Source organism: Mesocricetus auratus, unplaced genomic scaffold (genome assembly GCF_017639785.1).
Source record: "Mesocricetus auratus isolate SY011 unplaced genomic scaffold, BCM_Maur_2.0 Super-Scaffold_100023, whole genome shotgun sequence".
Lineage (NCBI taxonomy): Eukaryota > Metazoa > Chordata > Mammalia > Rodentia > Cricetidae > Mesocricetus > Mesocricetus auratus.
The window spans coordinates 5,749,444-5,770,532 of record NW_024429204.1 but is presented as its reverse complement, the minus strand read 5'-3'; the positions used below and the strand labels follow the sequence as shown (position 1 = coordinate 5,770,532).

Below are 21,089 nucleotides of genomic sequence, written 5' to 3'. Positions count from 1 at the left end.
TTGGTGATACATCCAATACACTCTAAATTATAATTCTAAAACTCAGTTTGGCGTTCGAAAAAAAAAATCTGTGCATCATATCGGAGTCTGTCTTGTTGTAATTTAAAAGAGGGAGGGAGACTCACAGCCAGTTTTAACCAGGCTAGAGTAACACCTGACCCCTCCCTATAAATGATTTTTTTTGAAACGTGGCTTTGACAGTTTTTAACAGTAGAGAAGTTAATCTGGGATAGCATCCCTGTGTTTTCAGCCCATCGACTACAATGAAAAGGGTAACTTTCGAGGCATTGTGAGGCGCAGGGTACAGTTTAGTCCATCTAACCCCCCATTGTATTTTCCCAGAGTTCATTTCTGCTGGGGATTCATCTCATCTAAGGTGGAAGGCAGAACAGGCCCAGGGGACAGATTCGTGGCAAAGCATGTTTAGACTACTTACCCATGAAAGTTATTTCAAGGGTTCCCACACAAGCAATTAGGGAAAACTCAGCCACTTATACCTTTAGTTAGTTTGAAAATGCCTCATGGCACCAGGAAGCCTCTTTATTGTTTTTTTTTTCTTTACAAAAAAAGATAAATAAATAAAATATCTCCTAAACATATATAATTTCTTAATTTTCAATTATAGACATTTGCTTACAGATTTGCTTACAGTCATAAACAGTATCTAGGTTGACATAATCTCTTGTGATTTAAAGCAAACTTTGTGAATGTTTGGAGGTGAGCTTTGAAGATAGATTTTATTTATTTATTTAGGGAATGGAGGAAATATGACAGTATTGGTGAATATGAGCACCAGAAAGCAACTTAGTTACCTATGCAGTCGATGTACTGAAATACATGTTGCAGTTTTGTTTTGCTTTATAGACATACAGCAAGGCAGCATTTTCATGATATTCTAGAAGACTGATCTTGATAGTGTAAAATCCCTTCACCTTATTAATCAATTCTTTGGCAGAGAGAAAGACCTCCAATTTCACTTTTTTAATCCTATGCAAAGCAGCATAGTTTCATATTTATTTAGCTTAGCACTTTCTATTTAAAACATTTATTAACCAGAAAGACCTCTGTGACATGTAAATTTCATTTGCCATGCCCTGTAGATTAAAATACATCTGTTTCAGCCATCATTCAGGAAAGAAATAATTTTAATAGTTCACTTTATTAAAAGGAAAGAATTATGTTAGCATTCTGCTCTGACAAGAGAAGGCAAGTGGCTCGCACATAATCCTGGGAGTTGCCCCCCTTTCCTTCCAGAATGCCATTCCAAATTGAACAGAATACAGCCCTAAAATGTATAAGGGAAACGGTTCCTTTGCCTCTTGGCATGTGCCAGCTGATAGACACTAAAACATGTTTGTCCAGCTCTATCCATGATGGCCAGTGTGTGCAGTTTAACTCCTTACCATACGGAAATGGGTAACTAAAACAAGATAGCTTTTCTTCTTTAGCAACTCATCTTTTTGAGCCTGGTGTTTAATGAACATTTAGTTGTCGCTGCAACTGCTGCTGTTCCCAGTTGGGTGTGGTATAGCTTAACAGCAAAGAGCATTTGCGCAAATTTTCTAGCATAAGCAAATTTAAAAAATGTTTTCCATTTATACGTGTGCCAGTGCGCATTTACATACACCGTGTGTGTGTGTGTGTGTGTGTGTGTGTGTGTGTGTGTGCAAGAGCCCACAGAGGCCAGAGGAGGGTGTCAAAGACCCCGGAACTGGGAATTACAGGCAGTTTGTGAGCCACCATTGGCATGCTGGGAACGGAAGTGAGGTCCTCCGAATGAGCAGTAGACACTCTCAACCACTGAGCCTTCTTCCCTCCAGCCCAAGGATAGGCAAGAGAGAAGAAGCAGACTGGTGAGTGATTGCCAGGTGTTAAGGCAGAGACGAAGGTGCATAGAAGAAAGTGACAGGTAATGGATTTCCGTTGAGGGTACTGGAAGCATTCTAAATTCACATAAGGCGATGCTCTCCCAATTCAATCGCCATGCTCGCTACCACTGAGATGTTTACCTTTCCGTGGGTGAACTGGCTGGAATGGCATCTTAATAGAACTGTCCGTAACCACGGGAAACCTGATCCTAAGGCCAAATCCCCGAGGAAATCTCCGTCGTGCTGGGTTGGGAAGGTCTGTGTACAAAATACCTAGGAATCATGTTAGGCTACTGAGCAGATCTTAATGTTTTTAACTCCAAGTGTAAAGGATTCGGAATGATAGCCGAGGGAGGAATGAAGACTGTCAAGAGATTTTCTCAGTTTAAAGTCGCAGAGGTAAGCAAGGAAAGAAAATGAATCCCCGTTTGCCATCATGGAGGGCAATCCATAAAGGCATCCAAATCTTGCTCTGATCACATGGTCTATATAGGGGGGCCTGCAGACTTGATATCTGCTTGTACTTAGTTATCTTACTACAGTTATACTTTTTCAAATAGACTATTAATAGTTAAGATGGGAAAGTCTACTCAAGCGTTTCTCCCTCTTCCTCTTAGAGGTTGTACCCCCACAGTGGAAAGGCCCCTTAAGCCATGAGACCACACAGTCTCCTTCACAAAGGTTGGACAACAACGCATGCAGCTGAGTACACAATGACCTCAAAATTCAGCCTGTTACATGATGGCAGATGCCATGTGAGCCCTTTAAAGTCAACTCAAAAGAAGAAACAGATTTTGGTAAGGAAGGTCTTCTGCAGCATCAGGACTAAATCGACTATGCCAACATGCCCAGTACTTTAATGCCCACCTTAGAGAGGGTTCATTGTATGTCAATCACTTCATTGTTAAGATGACACACACTCAACCTCTGAGATCCTGGGGACACAGATTACCAGTGCCGCTAAAACATTCCTACTCACTAGCCTACATCCTTCTGGAAGGTAAGCACCCTTCCTTCTCCTTTGCTACTTTCTCCTGTTCTGTTACTCAACACTAGGGAGCAAAGAAAAGACACAGAAAGAAATACAATGTAACTCAAGGGTTGTTCAACGCTAGGGAAACAAAGAAAAGACACACAAAGAGATACAATGTAACTCAACTCAAGAAAAGACACACAAAGAGATACAATGTAACTCAACAGTTGCTCAACATTATGGAAGCAAAGAAAAGGCACACAAAGAAATACAAAGTAACTTACCACCAAGGGCTGCTTATGAACCAGCCCTCAGCTAAGTGCATAATGGGCACCTTCCCTCTACCGGTAATGAGCCATCCTACAGTGTCTTTCTCATTTAGGGCTCATATCAGACATCTTCTCATTAATCCCTCAGCAGCCTGACAAGATGGGAATAATTATTATCAGTCCAAATATACAAATGGGGAAAATGAGGCTGAGTTACGATAAGTGGGATCAGATATACCAAGGTGGCTGTCCTGGACGGATGCCCAGACCTGTATGATGCCCACACTCAACCACTCACTCCTAGGCTCATTCCCCACAAAGCCAAGCTTCATGTTGACACAGGCAGAGGGCAACCAGAAGAAAGAGGCCCCCGAGGAACTGAAAAGCAATGGAGCTAGAAAAGCAGCAGCCACAGGATTTCTGAAGAGGGATCAGACAGCTAAGCAACACTCCCGCCTGGCTCCTACTTGGCACAATTGTTCCCACCCACCTTGGAGCTTTCATGACTGGAAAAAATGATATATCCTTCCCTGGTGGGCTGGCGAAATGGCTCATCTCTCCATTTCCATGTCCCTTCCTTTCTGAATATATTCTTAATTTTATTCATTTTTTTCCCAGTCAATGCCATCATTCCAGGAAGACTAGGAAGCCCCCGCTATGTACCAAACTCACTGGCCGATGCTAAGTACATCACACTGAAAAGAACAAGCCCATTTGTCTTGCATTTTGGTGGAGTCAGACAGGTCAGACAAATATGTACATATCAGTCCCCTACCTTCTGGACTCACAAGTCTCCTTCTGAAAATGTCATGGATTCTTAGAAGGTTTGAAATCCAAAGTCAGTTTAGAAAATTAGTCTCTGACCACCTCCATAACAGAGCTGTGGGGTGAGGATCACTTTAAGTCCATCCCACACATTTGTTTGCTTTGGAAAACTGACAATTTAGCTCTCGTGAATTGCCAAGAGAAGCCATTTCTCATTCATTCACACAGCCTGCAAGAGCCACTGGCTTTGACAGGATCAAACACAGCAAGATCTCATCTGTATTTTTTTTTAAATAATGTATTTGTTCTTATTTTATGGACATTGGCATTTTGCCTGCATGTATGTCTGTGTGAGGACGTCAGATCTTGGAGTTACAGACAATTGTTAGCTGCCATGTGGGTGCTGGGAATCGAACTGAGGTCCTCTGGAATGGCAGTCAGTGCCCTTAACCACTGAGCCATCTCTCCAGCCCCTCATCTGTACTTTGTGTGTTTATGTCAGTCTCTCTAATGAAAGACAAGCGAGCTGCAGAGCTTGTCTTCATTAAAGTACTTAAATACACCAGTTCCTAATGATGGGGAAATAAGCAGACATAACTTCAGGAAATTATTTTTGTTTTGCTTTGCCTTTACCATTGTATTGCCTCCTGGCATTAGTAGTCACTGAGCCCAGAGTGTTGCACGTGCTTGGAGAGTGCTACACCACTTGAGATTTAGCAGAGTCCTGTCTTTACGATTTTGTCTTCTTTGACTTTTTTAATGCTGTTGACCTTTGCTGTTGGATTCTTGTTTTGTTTTTTAGATGGAGTCCTACTAATGTATTTCAACTGGCCTTGAAATTCACTCGAGCAGGGCAGACATTGAACTAGCAATGGCTACATCAACCTCTTGAGCAGCGAAGGTAGAAGACCTCACAGACCAGACTTCAAGAGACAACCATCCTAAGATTTAAAAAGGTGGTGTGTATAATATACATTATAATAACATATAATTAACATATGATATGTCATACATATTTTATATATCCTGTGTTATATTGAATAATTTATTATATAAGTAATGTATATTGTGTAGGTCATATAAAATATATAATATATAGGGAAGTTGAAGAAGTTTTCATAAGTAAACAATAAGCACAAAATATCCAATGTTCCTCATTAAAACCTGAAGGCAAAAATCTACTTACTATAGGGACAACACCATTTATGTTCTTTTCTAGACAATGATCATAAAAGAATAGTTTTCAGAATGTGTACAGAAAGATAAATCTGATGATCTCTGTGACTATATCATTTTTTTCAGGAAAGAGTAAAGAAAACTCAAGTCTACTTCCTTCCCCAAAGTTGCTCAAATGCCTAAGGAAGCCTCTTTCCTGTTCCCCTCCATCTACACTGACTTTAAGGGTATGTCCCTCTGAGAAGCTTCAAACTGGAGGGAAGATGCTAGAATTTCATCTATTCTATACAGCAAAACTGGCATTTCAAAAAAGTAAGAACATATTTTTAAACATACAAAGACTGTCTCAATTATCTGGGCTTCTACAATAAAAGAAGAAATTCAATGTAATATAGTTATCTGTTAATAGTTTGGTGAAAAATTAAAGAGTGGCATTTGAAGTTGGGCATGATGACCCACATATTTAATCCCAGCACTCGGGAGGCAGAGGCAGGTGGATCTCTGAGTTCAAGGCCAGCCTGGTCCACAGAGCAAGTTCCAGGACTGCCAGAGCTAAACAGAGAAACCCTGCCACAAAGAAAACAGAAAGTTGCTTTTGAAATTTTACAAATAATCCTTTTCAATTACAGTTTAAGTGTGGCTTCACAGTCAAAAATCAAGGCTTACCTTCTTTATAGACCAAGATCAAAATCCAACTTCCCATGTTTGGAACCAATTAATGACATTTTTAAAGCACAAGAGACATCCTTGCTTTTTCTTATTTTTGTTTTTACTTTTGGTCGTGAGCCTAGCCTTTGACGGGTGAGCCGTCTCTCCAGCCCAGCGCTTGCTTTTTTTTAATGCGAAGATGCCTCATTAAATGACGCTTAGGCAGCATGGCCTGTTTTCAATGTGTTGCTGATACTGGTAGTGAGGGGACACCTGTGTCAAATGTGCATCTCAACAGAAAGGTCCCCTGCTGAACATGAACAGTTCCAGCTAGACCCACGTCCCAAGCCCCTGGTCCTAGGACTACAAATGTCTCCACACTAAGTTCTTGATGGGGGTTTGGTTAGATGAATACACGGTTAAATTTGAGCAAATAAGCTGAAAGCACATAGATAAATAAAGCCTGTCCTCACCCCGAAGCATTTTGTCATGGAGACAAAAACGTGAGGGTAGCTGGTGCTGTCCCTTTCAGCAGCAGGGTCCACTGGTGTCTTCGAATCTGGAAGAAATCAGTTAGCTCCAAAAGGGAGTGACTAGCTGATGGCCAGACCACTTTGTGTTTCCCCAGGCCAAACTCTTTAACATTTATATCCTCGGTTTCTAGAAGAAGCAGCCTGTGGAGAATGGCGGTTTGCAGGCTGTCTCACACCCCTCCCCCCAACACTCAGTGCAGGTCACATGATCTCAAACCTCTCCCCCATCACAGGGTGAGGACATAACAATTGCCCAATGCAAACCAAAGTTTCCTCCACTTTCCAGGACTTCTGCTAACCGGTGACCTGCACTGTGGTATGAATAAATGGGATGTCTGAGTATCATCATGACTGTCAAGACATATCAAATATGAGCCATCTGTTTACCAGAAAGCTTACCACTCGCATTCTTACGGTTTGCAAAGAGTGTTTAAAATTATGACAAGCCCCCAGCCAGAGCAACTGACAAAAATGCAAGGCGGGGACATTTAGAGAGACTTTGTCGCTTACAAAGAAAAACAGTAAAGAACAAAGGCTAATAATTTAAAGAGTGGGGCGATTTTTTTTTAAAGCAAACGACAATTATCACAACTTAATTTCCCTTTTTCCTAGCTTTGGGCGAACACAATTTATGGTGGTGATATTTGGGGCCTGCACTTCAGAAAATTTCCATGGACACATTAGCTTAGATGGTTTCTTTCCTCATTAAGTAGCATTCAATTACCGAGTGTTGCAATGCCAAAGAGCATAAAAAAGAGGCGGGATCTTGGTAAGATCTAAGGGGAAAATGGCATTTTTATATTGCCATAAAGATTACTTAACTTGAGTGCGGTACTAATGATCATTTCTGTGACTAAAATCATCCCCTCATGATTAATTATGTAAACGCTCATCATCTCAAGCCCAACAAAGACTTGAAAACATTTTCATGCGTCTTCTAATCCCGGTATTTTTTTTTCCATTAAAACTCCAAACTCTTAAGGGTTCACGTAACTTCTTTCCATTACTTTAGAATGATGTACTACATGGGATGTTTATGCTTGTGTGTGTGCAGGACATCTTCTCATGGAAGGAGAGGGAGGCATCTTCTTTTCTCGCCACATGCTTATTTCTGCCCCTCCTCGCATGCGCACATGCACGCAGCACACACACACACACACACACACACACACACACTACTGTGAAACACGCATGATTCTCAGCAGAAGGAATATCCACACGGCCCGCTGTCAAAATTGGATTTATTGGCATATGGACTAGGAATCTCTGAGTGTCGTTGTCAGTGTTGTTTATGTCATCAATGAAGCCGGGGCATTGAGGGCACTCTTAAAAAAAAAACAAACAAACAAAAAACAAGTGATTGTCTGGAGTGGAATACAAGGCAGCCGTCAACCGAGATGCTGTAACTTTTAAAAGCCCACAGAAATGGCGATCAAGAAGACACCCTCGCGGCTACAAAAGCCTTAAAGCCACCCTGTAAAAACGGGCGCTGTCCTTGAAACCCTTGACGCACATACCTACACACCCGTGGACCTCCGACCACAGAGTGTATATAGAGAGAGGCATTAGTTGAGTTTATATATAGGTGATAGGCTTCCAAACCGTATCTTACTTCCCCCACCCCAGGAAATGTCTGTTTACGAAAATTTCTCCATCTAACGAACATGGTTTACTGTTGCTTAAGGAAAAAGACATGCAAACATAAAAATAAATAAACAACTAAAAATAATCTTCTCGCTGAAAAGGGATCAAAGTCTGAAATCTGAGACATCTCTTGGATGATGTCCCGTACTTAGGAAAATGGTTTTTCACTGCGGTCCATGCAGAGCCGCCTCTCTCTTGCCTTGGCTGTGGCTGGCCCCTGGGACCTGCATCTCTAACTAGAGTGGGGGACAAGACCTCCATGAGCCATCAGGGCCACTCTGTGGCAGAGCCCCCGGGGTCACCCTGCGCCTAGGAACTGTGGCTAGGCCAGGTGAAGGCAGAAGGAAGTGAAGTCCTGAGCATTCTTCATTACCGGAGCTTCTAGAAGCTGCAAGGCCGTCCAAGGTACAGGAAAGCGGGGGACAGAGCTTTCAAGTTATGCGCTCCCAGATAGCTCTGCAGCTTGGAAGTGGGGTCTTAGGGACCACAGGACACTCAGTCTGGGTCACCAGAGGCATTTCCTCTGGCACGGTGCCTGGTGGTTTACAATTTCCTTTTCTTCCTTCCCGTGACTCCGTCGGAGCCGGTCTGGAAGTCCGGGAGCCTCTATCTGTGTGCAACAGGAATTTGGTTTTCAGAAAGGGAGGTCTGGGCCGCCTCTGAACGGAGGCTGGCACTGATCCCAGATGGCATGTTTTATTATGTGCGCTTTTATTTGTGTTTCACATAAAATGAGCCGAGACACTCAAACTCATTTCAGGCAGCAGCCAAAAACCAAATGGCCACATTGTCCCTAGGTAGCCGGTCAGCGCGTTACAGACGAGGCGGTCCAACTCCTGAGTTTGCTAGAAACGTCTAGGCGAGCAAGACGCTTGGGTTGCTTGCTGTCAGCACAGCGGAATTTTATTCCTCCATGGCATGGCCGCCTTCACCAACAGAAAAGGCCTTTGCCTCGGATTTTTTTTTCCTTTTTCGAGAGCTCTCTATGAGGCCCCCACCGTGGGTGGCGGAATCTAAAAGTCACTTTGGAATTTCGTTCCAAATGAGGAATAAGGAAAACGGAAGGCGCAGGCCCGTGTTTCCTAAGTGAAGACCTGGAGCCGGCTTATCCTATAGAGACAAGAGCGCCCGGCACAGAGGCTGCCCGCTGCCCAGCAAGGTCTAGCGTGGATTTCCGCTTTTAATCAGTTATAAGGTACAGTGACAGTCACTGCAACTAGCCACACCCTGTGGGGGAAGTGGGAATAAGCACTAGTAACTTCTGCCACAACTTAGCACAGGATTAATAGCATGCCACCGCACACGGGGGCCCTTCCACCCTCCTGAGACCCCAGATGAAAAATTAATTAAGCTCATACATTTAAAACTAAATGCACTTCACTCCAAATTACTGTCGCCCCCCCTCCCAGAAAAAGGTTCAGCAGCAACACCAAATGCCAAAATCGTAAGCTCGCATCATATGTAGTCAGACCCTAGTAAAAAAAAACACTCAAAAATCAAAAATAATAATAATAAAAATAAAATTAACAAAAAAAATTCTGAGAAAAGGAGACAGGGAGTGGGGCTGGTCAGTCATGATTGACTCAAGATCTCCATCTAGTGGCAGTATAATGAATAGCAGGTTGTTTGTGTTTCTGGAGCGTTTGTGAATCAAACCCCTAAGATGTTTGTTTAGTTCATTGTTCAGAAATGAGGTTCTTCCTGCCGCCTTACCCACATTTCAAGCAGCACTGCTAATATCCATGCTTAAAATCAGACACACAGAAAAGAATTTAAAGTGTCTCCAGGAATCGTTTACCCCCCTTTACACAATTGCCCTGAGTCACCAATGAACTGTTTACCCTATCTTTCACAGGCTGTTGCCCGGGTCCACTATTTATTGCTTAACGCCCGCGGTGTTGGTTGAAGAGGATGGGAACTTGACATGACTTTATTTTTTAAATTTATCTCTTTCTGTGCATTTACTCACAAGCCTCTGCCACCACGCATACGTGTGGAAGCCACCAGAGAGGTTTTTCTGGGGCAGGGGTATTTCTTGCTTCTCTCTGGAAGTCTTCCTTTTCCGCATCTCATGTCCTGGTGCTCACTGCTGTGCTCGGCTCTCAGTGGGTCCCAGGGATTGGCCCGTGAGGTCATTAGGATTGCACTGTTGTACATTTTAGCGTCTAACCATCTCTCTGGCTCTGAGTGTTGATCGTGTGACTAGAGCCTGGCATAGCTGTAGGCATTTCGGTCTGATGGGGATGGGATAGGTATTCTGGCACTCGGGAGCCACAGAATACTGAGTGTTACACAGCTCAGGTAGAAAGGTATCCTGGAGCTCGGGAGCCAAGGACTACCACAGGTTGCAGTAAGCTCAGCAGCTTACAGCCCAGCCTCAGGTAAAGGCTTCCCCAGTGTATCGGCTCTTCTCCAGAAAGAGAGGGTCTTCCAGCAGGGGATGTTTGCCCAGTGTAGTAGTTTTGCTCCAGCAGGAGGTTTCCAGGGTGAAGTTGCTACGGTTCAGCTCTGCTCCCAGAGAACAGAGAGCTGAGTGTAACAACTCCGCTCTGCCAGGGTCCGCCCAGGGTTGCCTCTGGTTTATTGGAAGGAAGCAGCTGGATGGCCAAGCTGAACATACATGAACAGAGACACAGGATTTATATAGGGATTCTTGGGGGCGGGAGGGGGGGGGAGTTTTTCCAGGGTAGGGGTTGGTCCAAATTCAGTGCTGAGCTCAGATTGGCTAGAGCTCCTACCCAAGGATTGGTTAGTTTTCTGCACAGGGTTAGGGTCAGATTTGGCTCTGGTTTCATGGCCAAAGTGTGTTTCTTTCTCTGGTCCTTTCTAGCCTTTTGCCTCCAATTTTAGGGCCAGGGTGCATTTCTTTCACCGACTCTGATTCCAGGGACAAAGTGTGTTCCTTTGGCACTGGTTTCAGGGTCAGGGTACATTTCTTTGGTTCTGGTTGCAGGGCCAAAGTGTGTTTCTTTGGCTCTGCTCAGGGTGTGTTTCTTTGACTGGTTCCTTTTCCCTACAATAGCGGGTTGGGACCTGAGGCTGCAGACGACAGACACTATGTATCAGCAACATCCTGGTGTCTATGCAGGTTAGCAAGGGGGTCCCAGTCAAGTGGAGAACAGCAGACATCTGGAGACAGATACAAGGTGCAGACAACTCCATTTAAATGAAACTTGAAAACAGACCAAGTAGTGATGGAAACCAAAACAGCTATGCTCTGGGGTAAGGGGGAAATATGGGTGTTGATGCAAGTTCTGGAATGTTCTATGCCCAGTGACAGTCCAGGTGATAGTGACATGCACGTGTCCTCCATGCCCTGCCTGTGTAGTGTGCACTGTGGCATAGTTCTTAAGAAATTTGTAAGTGAGGACTGTCTATAATTTATTTTTCCTCAGTCCTGAGAGAACAAATGTTGTGGCCCTAGTAAGTTCCACAAGAGTTTCTATGGATCCTTGGAAACTTGGACAGGAAACTGAGTATAAAACCTAATGGTTAAGAATCTGGTTCTCCACAGGCGTTTGTGGTGCATGCCTTTAAGTCCAGAACTCTAGAGGCAGAGGCAGGAGGATCTCTGTGAGTGTGAGGCCACGCTGATCTACAGAGAGAGTTCCAGGACAGCCTCCAAAACAATACAGAGAAACCCTGTCTCGAAAACAAAAAAGAATATGGGTCCCTGCATTTCCATGGTTGGACTGAAAATCCTAAAGGCACCTCCTTAACACAAGCTTCAAGTGAACAAAATGAATTGTTTCCTCGTGTCTTCCCAGGGTGAGTCCCATTATTTTCTGGGGAGTGCCATCTTCCAGTTGTGACCCTAGGGGTCAAAGGCTAAAACAAGGCAAGTGGAAAAATGAGTGGGTGACAGCCACCAAGAGTCGCACCTCTCCCAGTCCTGTGCGTTCATGCTGCCACTGAGGGAGAGGGGGAATGTCAGTGCTAAAGGGAACCCGTCTTCATCTCCAGCTTCGTCTCTGCAGAATTCAAGAGGCACCGCAGGGAGAGTGCTAGTCCAAGTCACATGACTATCTAAGAACCTAGCTAAACCTCCACCCAGTCCTCCTGACTTCCGGTCTTGCAAGACTTGGGGGAGGGGCACTGCAAGCTCCCAAACCCTGTGAGGAGTCTTTGGGCACAACTTCCAGAGTTCCTGAGCCACCTTCCTTTTTTTTCTTCCCTTCATTTCAATCTTTCATCTTTCTAGTCCTCAATTCCTTCTAGTTGATGGGGGGATGTTCTTCTGCATATATGCTTCTCTTATTGGCTGATGAGTAAAACGCAGATTGGCCAGTAGCCAGACAGGAAGTATAGGTGGGGCTACCAGACTAGGCAAATTCTGGGGAGAGGATGCAGAAGAAACAGAGAGCCATGCCGGATTTTGGGTAAGCCACAGCCTCGTGGCAATACACAGTTTAACAGAAATGGGTTAATAACTAAGAGAGAGCCAGCCTGTAAGAAGCCTGAGCCATTGCCCAAACAGTTTATATTTAATATAAGTCTATGTATGTTTATTTGAGGTCAAATGGTTGTAGAACCAGGTGGGACAGAAACTAGTCTTTAATCTTCATTTTCTGTTTACTCTTGTTTGATCTCCTTTTTTTCTTTTTTTTTTTTTTTTAGCATTTCTCCAGAGCATGTGTGGCCAAGGTTTTCTCCTGGATTTGCTTGACAAGAGTCACAGAGACTTGTATGGCTCCACACCGCCCTTCAGATCCTACTAAGTCAAGCTGATGCCAGCTCTGCCCTCCCTCCTACCTGACAAGAAAGGGGGTCAAGCAAAACCAGACAGACGTTCAAGACTCCATCTCAACGGCTTCCCCTGGAGCTGTGAAAGCAATTTCTCTGCCTCCTGCCAGGACAGAGGGAAGACAGTGAGCCTAACCACAGAGCCACCGGCCTGCCTTCATTTTGACAATGTTGCTGGCCCTCCTTCATTTCAACAAGGTTGCTCTACAGTGCTTCCTTCCCCACCTACAGCCTGGAAATTAGCCCCATACCAAGTCACTCCAGAAACCATGTCCCTTGGAGAAAAGCAGTCTAAATTCAAGGTGGCCTTTTTCCTTCCTTACACAAAGTACCTACACCAAATCAGTTTACAAAGAGTCCTTCGGATAGCTCTGCCTCCTCAAAAGTAGGTAAGCTCGATGTCAAACCAAAACATACTCATGGCAGTGCTTGGGTCCTGACCTCCACTTGTCTGGAACAAGCATGGTTGAGCTACCTGGGTGTTTGGAGAAAGCAGAAAGACAGCAGATGGGGGGAGCTTAGACTACAAGGATGGGAGGAGCCTTGCAAGTCAGATCATCCCACACCCTGGAGACAAAACCAATGCACACTCATTCCAATGTTACTTCTCAGGGTCACGCCTGAGGGCCTGAGTTTGAGCCTCAGGACACCCAAGGTGAAAGGAAAATCCTGGCTCCAGCAAGCTGTCCTCTAACTCCCCACATATGCACACACTTTTCAGAGGAAAGAATGCACCCTTGCCAGAGAACCTACAGCCAACAGAAAAGCAATCAGACAGCAAGAGGGTGTAGCTGCCAGATGTGCTGCCACAGGGGGCTCAGCATCTACCCACAACAAAACCTGCATACCGCATCCTGCCAATACACACACACACACACACACACACACAGAAAGAGAGAGAGACCCACAACAAAACCTGCATACTGCATACTGCCAATACACACACACACACACACACACACACACAGAAAGAGAGAGAGACCCACAACAAAACCTGCATACTGCATACTGCATACTGCCAACACACACACACACACACACACACAGAAAGAGAGAGAGACCCACAACAAAACCTGCATACTGCATACTGCCAATACACACACAGAGAGAGAGAGAGAGAGAGAGAGAGAGAGAGAGAGAGAGAGAGAGAGAAAAAGAGAGAGAGAGAGAGGAGAGGAGAGAGATAGAGAACAGAGAGAGAGGAGAGTGAGAGAGAAGAGAGGAGAGAGAGAGGAGAGGAGAGAGAGAGGGAGAACAGAGAGAGAGGAGAGAGGAGAGAGAGGAGAGAAAAAGAGAGAGAGGAGAGAGAGTAGAGGAGAGAGAGAGGAGAGAGGACAGAGAGGACAGAGGAGAGAGAGAAGAGAGGAGAGAGAGGAGAGGAGAGAGAGAGGAGAGAGAGTAGAGGAGAGAGGAGAGAGGAGAGAAAGAGAGAGGAGAGGAGAGAGAGGAGAGGAGAGAGGAGAGAGAGGAGAGGAGAGAGAGAGGAAAGAGGAGAGAGAGAGAAAAGAGGAGAGAGAGAGAGGAGAGAGAGAGGAGAGGAGAGAGAGAGGAGAGAGAGAGAGGAGAGGGAGGGAGAAATGTAATAAAAATTAATTGTAAAAAATTTATCGGATAACTCATTACAGTGAAAAAGACAAAGTAAAACCCAGTTTATCATTTTAATACCACCACGACTCTACACACCCACCATCTTTAATATTGGGTATTATGACCTCTAGAAATTTTATCAATTCACGTTTTTAGTTCATTAACACCAAATAAGTTATATCTGGACTACTTTTTAAGACTTAACGTGTCTTAAACATAATATACTAATAAACATGAATCTTCGCAGCGCCTACACGGAAAGCGCTCATTTGCATATAGATTGCTGATTGGTGCATAGATAGTCTATAATTTATTCCCTTCACTGTTTGTTACTGTTTGCAGTTTCAAATTTCTCATCACTATAAAAACAAAATTGCGATCAACTTCCTTGTGCATACATATTTTCATGTTTGTCTGATTGTTCCTTTAGAATAAATTCCTACAATTATTGACTCAAAGACAAGCAGTTTACATTTTGATCATGGAACCAAACTGTCTCCTAGAAAACTTTCAGCAGTTTATAAAGCCTCCCAGCTGGGAAACTAAAAATCTGCCACTTCTACAGGACTGACTGACTACATCTAGGACACAACTCCACACCCAGCTTCCTGAGGTGCGCACTCACCCCAGGCTTTAACATTTTGTTTGTTGAGACAATATTCCTTTTCTTTTCTCTTTATATTTACCTATTTATTTATTTGGTTTTTTGGGGCAGGGTTTCTCTGTGGCTTTGGAGGCTGTCCTGGAACTCGCTCTGTAGACCAGGCTGACCTTGAACTCACAGAGATCCGCCTGCCTCTGCCTCCCGAGCGCCGGGATTAAAGGCATGCGCCACCACCACCAGAGGGGCTTTAGCATCTTAAAGGCTGTGTATTTGGGTTTCTCTTCTGATCTGCATCTTTTGTGACCCTGGGAAATTCTACTTTCCATTTTCCACCTTGCTTCCCACATAGGTGTCTAAGTGTCTTATTTCCTCCCGGATCCAGGCTTTTGAAATAAACTCCAACTCATAGCTTTTGCTATTTGACCCAGCTGCCAAAATGGAGGGAAGGAAGGGAGTATGGAGTACGGGAAACCGGGAGGATGCAGTTATGGTTTGATTGGCAGAGAGGGGACGTCCCTGATGTGTGACACAGGAAGGGGCGAGAATGTGCCAGACGCAAAAGCCTGGCCTTGCTTGCTTCCACTGAGGTGTGGTAGAATCCAAGTCTGTGTCCGCAAGGTAAACCAGATCTGTAAAACACTCAGAACCCTGCAGAGAGCAGCATGTTGTACACTCAGTAAAACTTTCTAACATGAAAATTACAGTGAACTTCCTCACATGTGTGTGGCTTTTTTTTTTCTACTTAAAGGAAGGCAGAGCATGAGACTTAATAGAAAGTGGGCTGCAGACTCACACAGGCCTGGGTTCGAAGCAAGGGACCTCAGGTAAAGTGGTCTCATCAGCACAGTGGAAACAAAAGAGTCCTTTTCGTAAACTGAAATCCGTAAGTTCTATGGGAGCATGTGTGCGCGCGCGCGCGCGCACACACACACACACACACACACACACACACACACTTGGGCATTTTACATATGTATAAGTATAGCCATACACACAAATTAGCTCTAGTCACATGGTCCGCTGTTTCCCTAAGAGTTCTCACGCTGCAGTGTGGAGGAGAACAGAAACAGGAGAAGCCCTGGATCTGAGCCTGGAGTTCTGTAACAGCCACCACCCAGTTAGGCCTTATTCCAGTGGCAATCAACCTTCCTGATGCTGCAACCCTGTAACACAGTTCCTCCTGTGTGGCGATTCCCCAACCATAAAATTACCTTCATTGCTACTTCGTAACTGGAATTTTGCTACTGTTCCAAGTTGTAGTTATAATTAAGATAGGTGGCTGGAGAAAGGAAGGCACCATGTGACAGGGTTCAAGTAGAGGTTTGTTTCTTTTCTTTTTTTTTTTTAATTGGGGAAAAAGATCATAAAATGGGGAAAGGTGAATGGGGGAGACTGGTCTACAGGGACAGGAGCTGCAGAAGAGAGGAAGAGGGGCAGAGAAGGAGAGAGGGAAAGAGAGAAGGAGGTGGAGAGAGAGAGAGAGGGAGGAGGATGGGGAGGTGGGTGGAGCCATTTTAAAAGGGAACACAGTGAATGTGCACAGGTGGTGCTCTTAGCGGCTGCAGCTTAGGGCGTGTCCTGTCAGGACCCCAAGGGCAGGCCAGTGCAGACGCCTGAATGCTAACAGTAGTATAAGTATTTTTGGAGACAGAGGTTTGTCAAAGGGATCTCAACCCACGGATTGAGAACCACTTACTAGGGAGCTGATAATGATAAGAACAAAAAGGCAATAATAATAATAATAATAATAATAATAATAATAATAATAATAATAATAACTAGAAAAGGCCATCCTGAGTGAGGTAACCCAGACCCAGAAAGACAAATATGATATGATAAGTGGATATCAGACGTAAAGCAAAGGACAACAGCCTACAGGCCACACCCAGAGACCCTAGGTAACAAAGAGGACCCTAAGAGAGACACACATGGATCCACCTAGGAAGGGGAAAAAGACAACATCTCCTGAGTAAATTGGGAGCGTGCAGAGCAGGGGATGAAATGGGGAGAGGGGAGGAGGGAAGGAGAGTGCAGAGAAAAATGCAAAAAAAGAAAAAAGATAATAATAAAATCAGATTGGAAAAAAGATAATAGTGGTAATAAAAGCATAGAGACAGTAGTCACAGTAGCAGTAAAATGCACTGAACAGGTATGCTTGTGCCAAGTATAGTTGTCCTTGATAGCCATGGAGATTGGTTGCACCCCCCTGGTAACGCCAATATTCCCTGATGCTCAAGTTGCTTGGCTAAGAATGGCATCCTTTAGCTCAGAGTTCCAGGGCACAGCAGGGAGTTCAAGATGGCAGAAGTCATCAAATCACATTCAGTTAGGAGTGCAGAGACCTCCAACCTTCACACATGTGTCATGCTAAATAATGTCCCCTCTCACATCAGGCTCCTACACACACACACACACGCACACACACACACACACACACACACACAATAATAACATTAAATAAGTAATGGGTGACAGAAACAAAAGGAATTTACTTTTTCTAGCTCGTGTGTCTAGTAAGGGCTTGTTACTCTTTGCAACAGAAGGGCTAGCTAGCACTTATTAACCGTATGAGTGGCTTTATAAGCGCGATGCCCTCGGGATCTAGCCACCTCCCAAAGATCCTCCCTTCTAGAATACACCATTTGTGATTAGGTTTCAGTGTAGCACCACATTAAGACCATTTCACTAACCACAGGACAAGAAAATATTCACTTGTGGCGGGAAAAGAAATACACACACACACACACACACAAATTGATTCATTTAATAAGGTGTCGACACAGGGTAAGAGATGGACAAATGCTAGCTAGACTGTATGGAGATATCAGGGAACAATGACAAAAGTCCACAGAGCTTCCCCTGGTAACCAGGAGCGGAGATTTAATTGTTTTATTTCACTGTGAGCATATATAGCTGTGATGTTACTGATGCAGGTGGGAGGAGAAAGGACTTGTACATCATCTTAAACCTAACAGTGCTTGTCAGGGGTGGAACCCGATGAACAAACACCAACAACAATAAGACAGCCCTCTGAAATGCCAGGCCACGGGGAAGGCAGCAGTATCAATTTCAATTACAGAGAGCAGAACGTATTTCTCAAACTCCTGACAGTTGTCCGGAAGACACCCGACCGAGACGTAGACAAGGAGTAAATATACAAACACACAAGGAGCAAAACCACACGCAGTGTGGGACTGCTACAGAAAACTGAATGGCAATAGAAAAGATTAGCGAGACAGCTAAACAGTCCGCATGGGAAGCAGTGTGTTTGTCCGCAGTCTCTACACGCAAGCATTTTCAGGGCGAATCGGATTGACCCTTGTCGCAGGGCTTTGAGGCATGCTGTGTTCTCCTGGGGAAAATACGCTCTGGGTTCATACTTCCTCTGTCTGTGGACATCTTCTGGCCTCGAGCACATGTCTGACTACAGGTGACAGGGGCAAGCCAGAAATATGGGGTGTTCATCCCGGAAGTACAGGCTCTCCATCCCCGGAAGTACGGGGTGTCCATCCCCAGGAGCAGCCTTTGATCAATACAGAAGTGTTTGACGAACAGGTACCCAAGCATCCTTAACCCTCGAATGGATCGTCGCTCAGGCATATTCTCCACAGGCCTGGGTGAAAAGTCTCCAGCGGAGGGAGCCACGGTTGCTGCCAGCGACGGTCTTCCCATCATTAGCAGCCCTGCGCTGGTTTCCTTTTTCTCTCCGTGTTTTACTTTTCTATTGTCTTTGTGCTGCTTCAAATGTCTGTGTTTCCTCAAAAATCTATGTGTTAAAATTCTGCCACCCAGTGTGGTGGTACTTGCTGGTGGCACCTGTGAGAGGCTATTAAATCGTGTCTACGAAGCCTCCGTGAGTGGGATAAGCGCCCTTAGAAAACACACACAGGGGCCGGGCTAGCCCCGTCTACATGCTAAATCCACAGCAGGAGGTAACCATCTATGAGCTAAGTGGCTATCCTGCAGCAGGCAGCCACCCAGTTTATAGCATTCTGGGAGAGCAGACTGAGTAGTGGATCCAGACCCCAGTGCTACCTACGATTCTTCACATCGCTGTCTGAGGATGTGCTGTGAGAAGTATCCGCACAAGACACCCTTTTAAAGTAAGAGCCACCGAGACTTTACCACTAATTAACTGGGCCAACATCACATGACTGTTAAATTAATAATGCCAGATCTCAACTCATTAGTAACTCCACTCAATCGCCCGCGCTGTCAACATCCCAAACCCAGGCCCTGGGGGAACTTGAGACGCTGTAGGTTGAACACAGATGGATTCCTTTTGGTTTTAGATGAAAGCGGGTTAGAAAAGTAATGTAATGCTTGAAGTCCCATAGCACACACTGGTATTCTACCTGCTGCTAAGAAAGAAACACAAGACGAAGACTGCTGGGACTCAACGTTTGCTTATCATTCCTATTCTGTTCTCCAGAAAGGACTCAACATGGCTTCCGTAGACATGTAAGTTGAGCACAGATAAAAAGAAACATTCGGGCTGGGGAGGTGGCTCAGTGGTTAAGAGCACTGGCTGCTCTTCCAGAGGACCCCAGTTCAAGTCCCAGCACCTACAACCATCTGTAATGAGATCTGGTGCCCCTTTCTGTCACATAGGCATGCATGCAGGCAGAACACTGTGTACATAATAAATAAATCTTTTTTTTAAAGACACATTCATAGAAATTTAACTGACCAAAGTATTTCTTAAATCTCATTGGAATTAAGGACACACATCTTCCGAGCATTTCTAAACCTCAAGGTCAGCAGGTCAGGGCTCCACAACAGAGGCTGTCCTCTCTCTCCTGCGAGTCCTCATGGGCAGCCCCCCTTCTGTCTTCAAGATGCTCGTGCCCACCCCATGAGCCTCCATTCTTCAAGGTTTTCCCTGGCACTTTCTTCTTCCAACCAGAAGGTGTCAGGCAATGACAGCTATGTTGCTTAAGGAATCTGAGTGGGAGTGGGAGTCCTCTGTGAGATCTTGCCTGATGGTGTAGAAACATGTGTATCATAGATCCAAAGGGGGAAGGACAGATAAATGATATAAAAACACACCTGTAGCCCAGAAAAGTTACATAAGTAAGATGAGACCAGCACATGTGAACTGATTTAGGGGGTATCTTTTACTAAAAATGTGACAGAAATACGAAATACCCCATGTTCTTTGCTGTTCAATTCATAATATCCAGAAATTAGAAGCAACCTATATTTCCACTAGCTGGTGAATGGATAATGAAATGTGGTACAATTACACAATGGAATATTATTCAGCTATTACAAAAAATGACATTATGAAATTGTCAGGTAAATAATGGAGCTAGAAACAATTTTCCTGAAGGATACAGCCCAGACCCAGAAAGGCAAATATTGTATGCTTTCTCTTATGTGTGGGTATTAGTTTTTATGCTTACACAGAAATGAGGCAGCTAGTGGGGAGCAGGAGGGAAGAGGGGATCTCCAAAGTAGGGGAAATAAAATATAATGATATGAAGGGGTAAAGGGGAAATTAGAACATGAGCTGAATGGGGGTAATGGTAGGAGGAGGAGCAGAGGAGACGAGAGGGAACACAGGGAGAATGGTCAACATTAAAGGCTTTTTTAAAAAGCTCCATGGAAACCTACTACTCTAGGAGCTTCCTAAAATATCCACACATAAAAGTGTCTAAATGGAGTCACCATATAATGGGGGCAAGAATACCCAACCTGGATGCCATGTGCTACCAGATAAAAACTCCAGTATGAGAAATGGATTATATATTTTTGAGTTGTTGGCCAGCTGGGTACTATAGATGGTACCCATCAAAACGTAACTATTACCAATGCTATTGGTTAATCTCCACAGCCGGACGGTAGACACCACTGAAGATACCACATACTTATGTCATCGGACATGGAGAAATCAGTTGTGATTGGCTGGAGGCTTCACTCCTACTGACTAACCATCACCATGCTGGAAATTATTATATGTGCTACCAAAGGAAGGAAAATAATCATCAATCAAAACCTGCGGGCTACAAGAGTGACCGGCCTGCAAGACATGCTCACTGGTGCAATGCAGGCATAAATATTATGTGAGGGACTAACTGTTGTGGGATCCCGCCTGGGTCCTGTTGCCGCTTCAGTTCCCAATTAACACACAAGACGATATATTAATTATGAAGCTGTTGGCCGGTTGCTATGGTTTCTAATCGGCTAGCTCTGACTTAATCATTAACCCATAATCACCAACATATATTTTTATAATCGCCAGACTTGCATTCTCTCCTCCGGGGAGCACATCACGAC

At 44.5% G+C, this 21,089-nt stretch overlaps 2 long non-coding RNA genes across 7 annotated transcripts in view; one reads left to right on the top strand and one right to left on the bottom strand.

The window, feature by feature from the left end:
• Nucleotides 1–1,731: 1,731 nt before the first annotated feature.
• LOC121133668 lies at nt 1,732–6,739 on the top strand. Of its 6 annotated transcripts, none has more exons than XR_005870621.1 (5): nt 1,732–1,853; nt 2,193–2,267; nt 2,486–2,665; nt 4,678–4,831; nt 5,178–5,441. It is a non-coding gene; the product is annotated as an uncharacterized LOC121133668 (long non-coding RNA). The 6 variants fall into 6 exon arrangements; XR_005870623.1 differs by having other exon boundaries at nt 1,732–1,909; XR_005870620.1 differs by lacking the exon at nt 2,486–2,665 and having other exon boundaries at nt 1,739–1,853.
• Nucleotides 4,704–21,089, bottom strand: part of LOC110341339 — a 58,089-nt gene continuing 41,703 nt past the window's right edge. Inside the window, exon 4 of the long non-coding RNA XR_002383242.2 lies at nt 4,704–4,816. This is a non-coding gene — a long non-coding RNA (uncharacterized LOC110341339). The remainder of the gene's footprint in view (nt 4,817–21,089) is intronic.